We start from the raw sequence: 6392 nt of genomic DNA, 5'->3' as shown, positions 1-6392 counted from the left end.
ATACAATTAGGCAATCGCGAACTTCCAACTCACGACTGGAAGGTTGTACGCTGGAAGAGCCAATAGGCAAGCGAAGAGTGGCGGTAATTGTCCTCAATAAGGTATCACTTGTACCCCTTTCCAGCCTCAACTGGAGGACCAACTACGGCTTCCACGCTTTGGCCCTCCATGCGTATCGACAGGATATGTCGAAGAATGCTCCTTACGCGGAAACAGTTAGGAGACCGAATGCCCTATGGACTGTGAAGCCGCGTCCACTTGGCGATGACGAAGAGGTCGTTCCCCATTATGCGAGGACGAACACGCCAGTCGTACGGTCATTGGGCGTCCGCCTATACATATTGAAGATGATGGTGGAGATTCTACAGATCAATCTATACCACAGCAAAACGGCGTTAGCCGCACTACTCCTTCGTTTCGCTCAAACAGAAGAGGAGATCGTGCTTATCCAAGAACGTTGGGTCATCAAAGATCGGGTTTGCGACCTGATCAGTAAAGATTATCAGCTGATCTACACAAAAGATCAAGGTAAGCCAAGGTTTTGCTTATTAGTAAAGAAAAATATTAATGTCACAGGGCACATTAGCAGCCATCCCCACCAGCACTAGTCACGAAGACGGTAACTGAAGCGCTAACGTCCCGTTAACCATTAGATCAGATGCGAATGCCCATTATGATATTTGGAGTAGCTCAAATACAAACGATCGAGGTGAGCTACTTCTCAAATCTTTATTAAGCAATAATCTTAGTATATGTAATGTTGAGGATACCCCCACTTTTGTGACATCCCAAAGAAGGGAGGTGCTCGATGTATCCTTTCCTAGCAGATGAGGTGAGGATTTAGTGAGCAACTGGCATGTGTCTGGGGAAAACTCAGATCTTTGCCTTAAACCTCTGGAAATCTCGCGAATAGGCAAATGCTACAATCAGCAGTAGAAGGGCATACGAATGCTTTTCAAAGAGCAACGGAAGCAGCATTTTGCAAAACAAAAAGGAGAAAGCAACGACCATCATGGTGGTCGCAGGAAATAATGAACCTACGAAAGGAATGCAGGATGAAATTTAGTCAAGCGAAAGCGTCAAATATGTGGAATGAATACAAGGACTGCCAATGCAGATTTAAAAATGCTGTCAGAGCAGTCAAACGATAGAAAGCAACTCAGAGGTAAACCGATTACGCAAGATCCTTTCGAAAAACCCAAGCGCGTTTAGCTACTTGCTAAAAAAATTATTAATGGACGAGTAGCAGTTCTGAAACGCTTGAGCTTCTCATGCAGATACACTTTCCTGGTTGTTCCGACACCATAGGATCGAACAATTCACAGATCACTGCCCCAGACGGGGAAATCCCTCTTGTCACTATTTCTGATGGGAATATAAAGGAAGCTATTTGCAGCTTCTCGCAATGATTTCAGACCAATAAGCCTCTCGTCCTTTCTACTGAAGTCATTAGAGCGCATATTGGACACCCAAATTAGGGAAATAGTTGATCCAAAGCTCTCTACTTCCCAACATGCATACAACAAAGGAAAGGGTGTGGATACAGCTCTACACAGCCTTATCTTTGAAACTGAAAAATCTTTACATTACAAAGAATATGCTCTATCTGTCTTCTTGGACATTTAAGGTGCTTTCAATAGTAGTAGTCCGGATGTAGTCATTTCACCGCGCCAGGAACTCGGACTTTGAAACACACTGATAGCGTTTGTCAACAATCTCCTCCGAGTTAGGGTCATAAACTCAGAACTAGGAGATGCCTCCGTCAAAAAGTACGCTGCAAGGGGATCCCGTAGGGAGGTATACTCTAATCTCTACTATGGAATATTGCCGTTGACAGTTTGCTGAAAGAAATAGAAAGAAAGGGCGGCAGAGTGGTAGCCTACGCCGATGATATTGCCACTACAGCTACAGGAAAACATTTAGCAACCCTGACTAATCTCATTCAAGGTATACTAAACAATCTCTCGCGATGGTGCAGAAACCGTGGTTTGGGAGTTAATTCCACAAAATCAAAACGTGTACTATTTACAAGGAAACACACGTCCATCTCTCGGAAATGTCACTTAAGTGCCACACTACAGAGAACTGATAAGGGTAAATTCTGGATAGGAAACTAAATTGGGGGACCTAACATCGATGAAAGGGTCCGCAAAGCCACAACTGCCATATACTCCTGCAACAGGGATATTGGCAAAAACTGGGGTCTAGGGCCCAAAACTGTAACATGGATCTACACAGCAGTGGTAATACGGATTATTTTCTACTTTAACTCTAAGAAAATAGACAAAGTTCAACGACTGTCTTCTCACAGCCACAAAAGCGCTCAACACGCTCCAGCATTACTCCTGACGGATCTATATGGAAAAAAGATGGCATATAGTACCGCCATTAGGCTCAACGCGACCAAGAAATGGATGCATCCACATATCAGTTACTGTAAAATTCTGAACGACCTTACTCAGTTTCCTACAACCGATTATATTCCACCCACCCGCACTTCTAAGGCCATGTTCACGATCCTTCTCCTCTCAGGGGAGGAATGGTCAATGGACACGGTCAGGAAAAGCGGATCTATCCATGTTTACATGGACAGATCGAAGCTCAAAAAAGAGTCGGTGATGGGGTCTATTCGGATCAGTTAGGCATATCATACAGCTTCCGCCTCCCTGATTACTGCAGTGTTTTTCAAGCGGAACTGATGCCTATCTCAAAGGCCGCATCACTGGTCTAGTGTGATACGATTACTAGTCATGATATCTACATCTTCCCTTACAGCCAGGCGGCAATAAAATCTCTGAAAAATATGTCGCTGACTTCAAAAGTAGTTCATCAAAGCCACCGTCCTCTCAACGAGATGGCTGAGACATTCAGAACACACATTGTCTGGGTACCTGGCCATTGCGACATTTAGGGAAACTGCAAGGCTGACGAAATCGAGCGTCATGGAACGTCATTTCCTGATACAGACATAAGGGATACTCTCGGAATCCCTCTTCAAACATGCAAATATCTACTGAATTAAAAATTCATAGAAGTTGCCAACGAAAGATGGCGAATGGAACTGACCTTGCCAAAACACTCTGGCCTGCTACGAACGCCCAAAGCACCAAGTCTCTACTTAATCTAAAGAGGCAGGACATTCGCATAGTGACTGGGGTTTTCACCGGACATTGTTTGATCGGATTTCACGCAGCTAGGCTGGCCGCACCCTGGAACGACTACTGCAGAAGCTTCATGGAAGAAGACGAAACCATTCCACATGTTCTCTGCCATTCCCAGGCTTTGTCAAAACGGAGAGAAAAGGCTCTCAAGAGCTATTTCTTCGACGATCTCGATGACCTCAAAGTGGTGAACGTCAGAAGCCTTTGCACTTTCTTGCACCAAGTGGTTTACCGGGGAACGGTGATAATTAAAAAACTCTCATGCAGTATCACGAAGGACCTTGAGTCTATGTGAGTCCTACTTTGGACTGCCGCCCAACCTAACCTAACCTATGGCTTCTCCGGCCATTATGCATAATTGTTTGTTAATAAAACTTTGCAGAATGTTTGGCGAATTGCAAACTAGACCTGTAAATTAGAACAAAATATCATGACATTTTTATGAAATTTTGATTGAAAAAACTTTGAGGTTTTCGGTCAGAAAACATTAAGATGGTAGATTCTAAATCAGTGGTACGCGCAAGAGATGATTCCAATGCCCAAGGTAAGAGGCTGGTTAGTCTGTCTTGGCTCATCATAGCAGAAGCGACTTTCACTGAAATAGTGCAGAAGATTCGAAGTAATACGCAGATATTAGGGATAATATGTCCATCTTCAATTCGTGTAACCCCTTTAGGAATTGGAACAGAGGCAAACCTTGGGTCCGTTGATTTGCATCGTGAATAGTATTTAAATGACTAATTTCTCAAACTAGTGATTTTATGTTTTACGTCGTTTTTTTGGAATCTATCTTAGGAACCAATCTTTTTCTAACCATTCTGCAGAATCTATGAGCAGAGTCTCAAAAGTTAAGATCTTCAATTAAACTCTTTATGTTGACAGCTTCCACGTCAATCGTCGTATATCTAGCTTGTAAAAATGTTAATCAGATAATGAATAGAGTTTTGAACCAAATGGAAGCCAACAAAACAAACGATTACATGTACGTTTCCACACCCTTGACCTCTGATATTGTTTCAGCGTACCGATTCAAAACTTCAATAGCTTCAAGAGATCTTTTAAGATCACCCAGATGAGCTGCGAATAGTTTCACACAATCTTCTGTAGCAAGCCAACTAGTTTCAAACACACAAAGCCGTTGTCTATGTTTATGCTAAAGCCTAATAGTCACCATAGAAAATTTGTTTTCTTTTTACAAATATTAAGAGGAGAATGTTTTTTTTCAAGGAACGTAGTACATATTTATATTGAAGAAAAGCACAAAATCTGGGTTTAATTTAGTAAGTTTTTACTAGGGATGTGCCGGATAGCCGGATTCCGGATATCCTGTAAAAAATAACAGCCGGATTCGGATATCCGATCGGATATCCGGTAGACTGCTGCCCTTAATAAATTTCACAATATTGTTTTTTTTTTGCCGGCTCGAGTTCACCTCGACCTCCGCACCGTTTCTGATGCTACAGAATTTACCACTTCGAAAACNAATAGTTTATTTTCGTACACTGCAAAAAACAATCTTCATCAAATTCTTTGCTATTAAACAATCAAGATGTTTTGTTTTCTTAACAGTTTGTTTAAATTATACAGAACCCGCCTATTAACCTTTTTCGTTTCCGAACGCGTAGGCCTGCAATTTCGCCACGACGAAATGAAGAGCTGTAAATGTTCCAATAAATAGTTGCGGCATTGTTGTAATTTTTTCGGAACAGATTCGCACCGTCAGAATCGCACATGTGTGTTGATGCTTTATATGGACCTTACATGGTCACATTGTTTGATCAAACTGTCTTCTGTGTAATAAGATGGTGTAAGTTACGCTTCAAAAAACCATCAAATTTCAGTTTTTCGTTTTGGATGAAGTTGAAGAGAAGCTTAAGAAAGCTTTGTATTCATTTGTTAATACTAATTATGTGTTTTTATTTAAATTATTGTGCACAGATATGTCTGTGTAATTAGATGGTTTGACTTACACACGTCAAAAAATCCATAAAATTTCAGTTTTTGTTGAAGTTGTATCACCACAAAAAAGGTTTTGGAGATTTTTGAAATAACTTACTAGTTCTAAAATGTCGAATTATTTTATTTTCTTGCTCATTTCTTCTTTTTATTTAAATTATCGGGCACTTGTTCTTTCACTTTGTTTGTCAATTTGATCAAACAGCACTTTACACGGTCCACAGCACATGTCAAACGACTATCAAATTTGATGAAAGTCAAAACTACTAAGGGTATTCAAAGCTTATAAATGCAATGTAAACCGTATTATGGAAACTCGTTTACACACTTCTGATAAATTTATCCAGCGATTTCACTGAATAAACCTGATCAACTGAAGCCAATGCAACTCTGTCGCAACTCAAGCTGTGTTAAACATTCAACAACGATAATGCTTCACTATTGCAACATTTTGTGACCCACGTTTCAAAACTCGTTTTTTTTCTGACGCCAATAAAGCTAAAAACTGGGTTGTTGATGAACTAATTCGAAATTATAAATCAGTTAGCATGGAGAAACCAGTTAAATCATATGAAAAATTCCGAACTATAGTGAAAGCTTCCATCGAAGATCGAGCTCACAAGGATATTTGGCAATGCTTTGAGGAAATCGCCAAAGGCTCTGATGCTGATTCTAGTGTTCCTAGTGATATGGATAGCCAAACGATTGGTAGACAAGGCAGGAACTAGAAATAGAGAAATATTTGCAGCTACCTCTTATATCCAGAAGATCCCTTAACTTGGTGGAAGTATAGCCGCAAAGAATTTCCAAATTTTTTTACACTGGCAATGAAGTATCTCTGCGCGCCACCTTCCTCAGTTAACTCTGAAAGAATATTTAGTGCATCAGGTAACATTTATGTTGAAAATAGAAATAGGTTGTTGCCCAATAATGCGGAAATGCTTCTTTTCATAATGANAATCGCCAAAGGCTCTGATGCTGATTCTAGTGTTCCTAGTGATATGGATAGCCAAACGATTGGTAGACAAGGCAGCGATTTATGAACTAGAAATAGAGCAATATTTGCAGCTACCTCTTATATCCTGAAGATCCCTTAACTTGGTGGAAGTATAGCCGCAAAGAATTTCCAAATTTTTTTACACTGGCAATGAAGTATCTCTGCGCGCCACCTTCCTCAGTTAACTCTGAAAGAATATTTAGTGCATCAGGTAACATTTATGTTGAAAATAGAAATAGGTTGTTGCCCAATAATGCGGAAATGCTTCTTTTCATAAT

At 40.6% G+C, this 6392-nt stretch overlaps 1 protein-coding gene across 3 annotated transcripts in view; it reads right to left on the bottom strand.

Annotated features, from left to right (window-relative positions):
• The window catches only part of LOC108369691 (uncharacterized), a 20441-nt gene that overhangs the window by 7345 nt on the left and 6704 nt on the right, over window positions 1-6392 (bottom strand). The window lies entirely within an intron of this gene.

Source organism: Rhagoletis zephyria, unplaced genomic scaffold, assembly GCF_001687245.7.
Source record: "Rhagoletis zephyria isolate East Lansing unplaced genomic scaffold, Rhagoletis_zephyria_1.1 Rzeph_scaffold_03801, whole genome shotgun sequence".
NCBI lineage: Eukaryota > Metazoa > Arthropoda > Insecta > Diptera > Tephritidae > Rhagoletis > Rhagoletis zephyria.
This window is presented reverse-complemented; position numbering and strand designations above follow the sequence as displayed.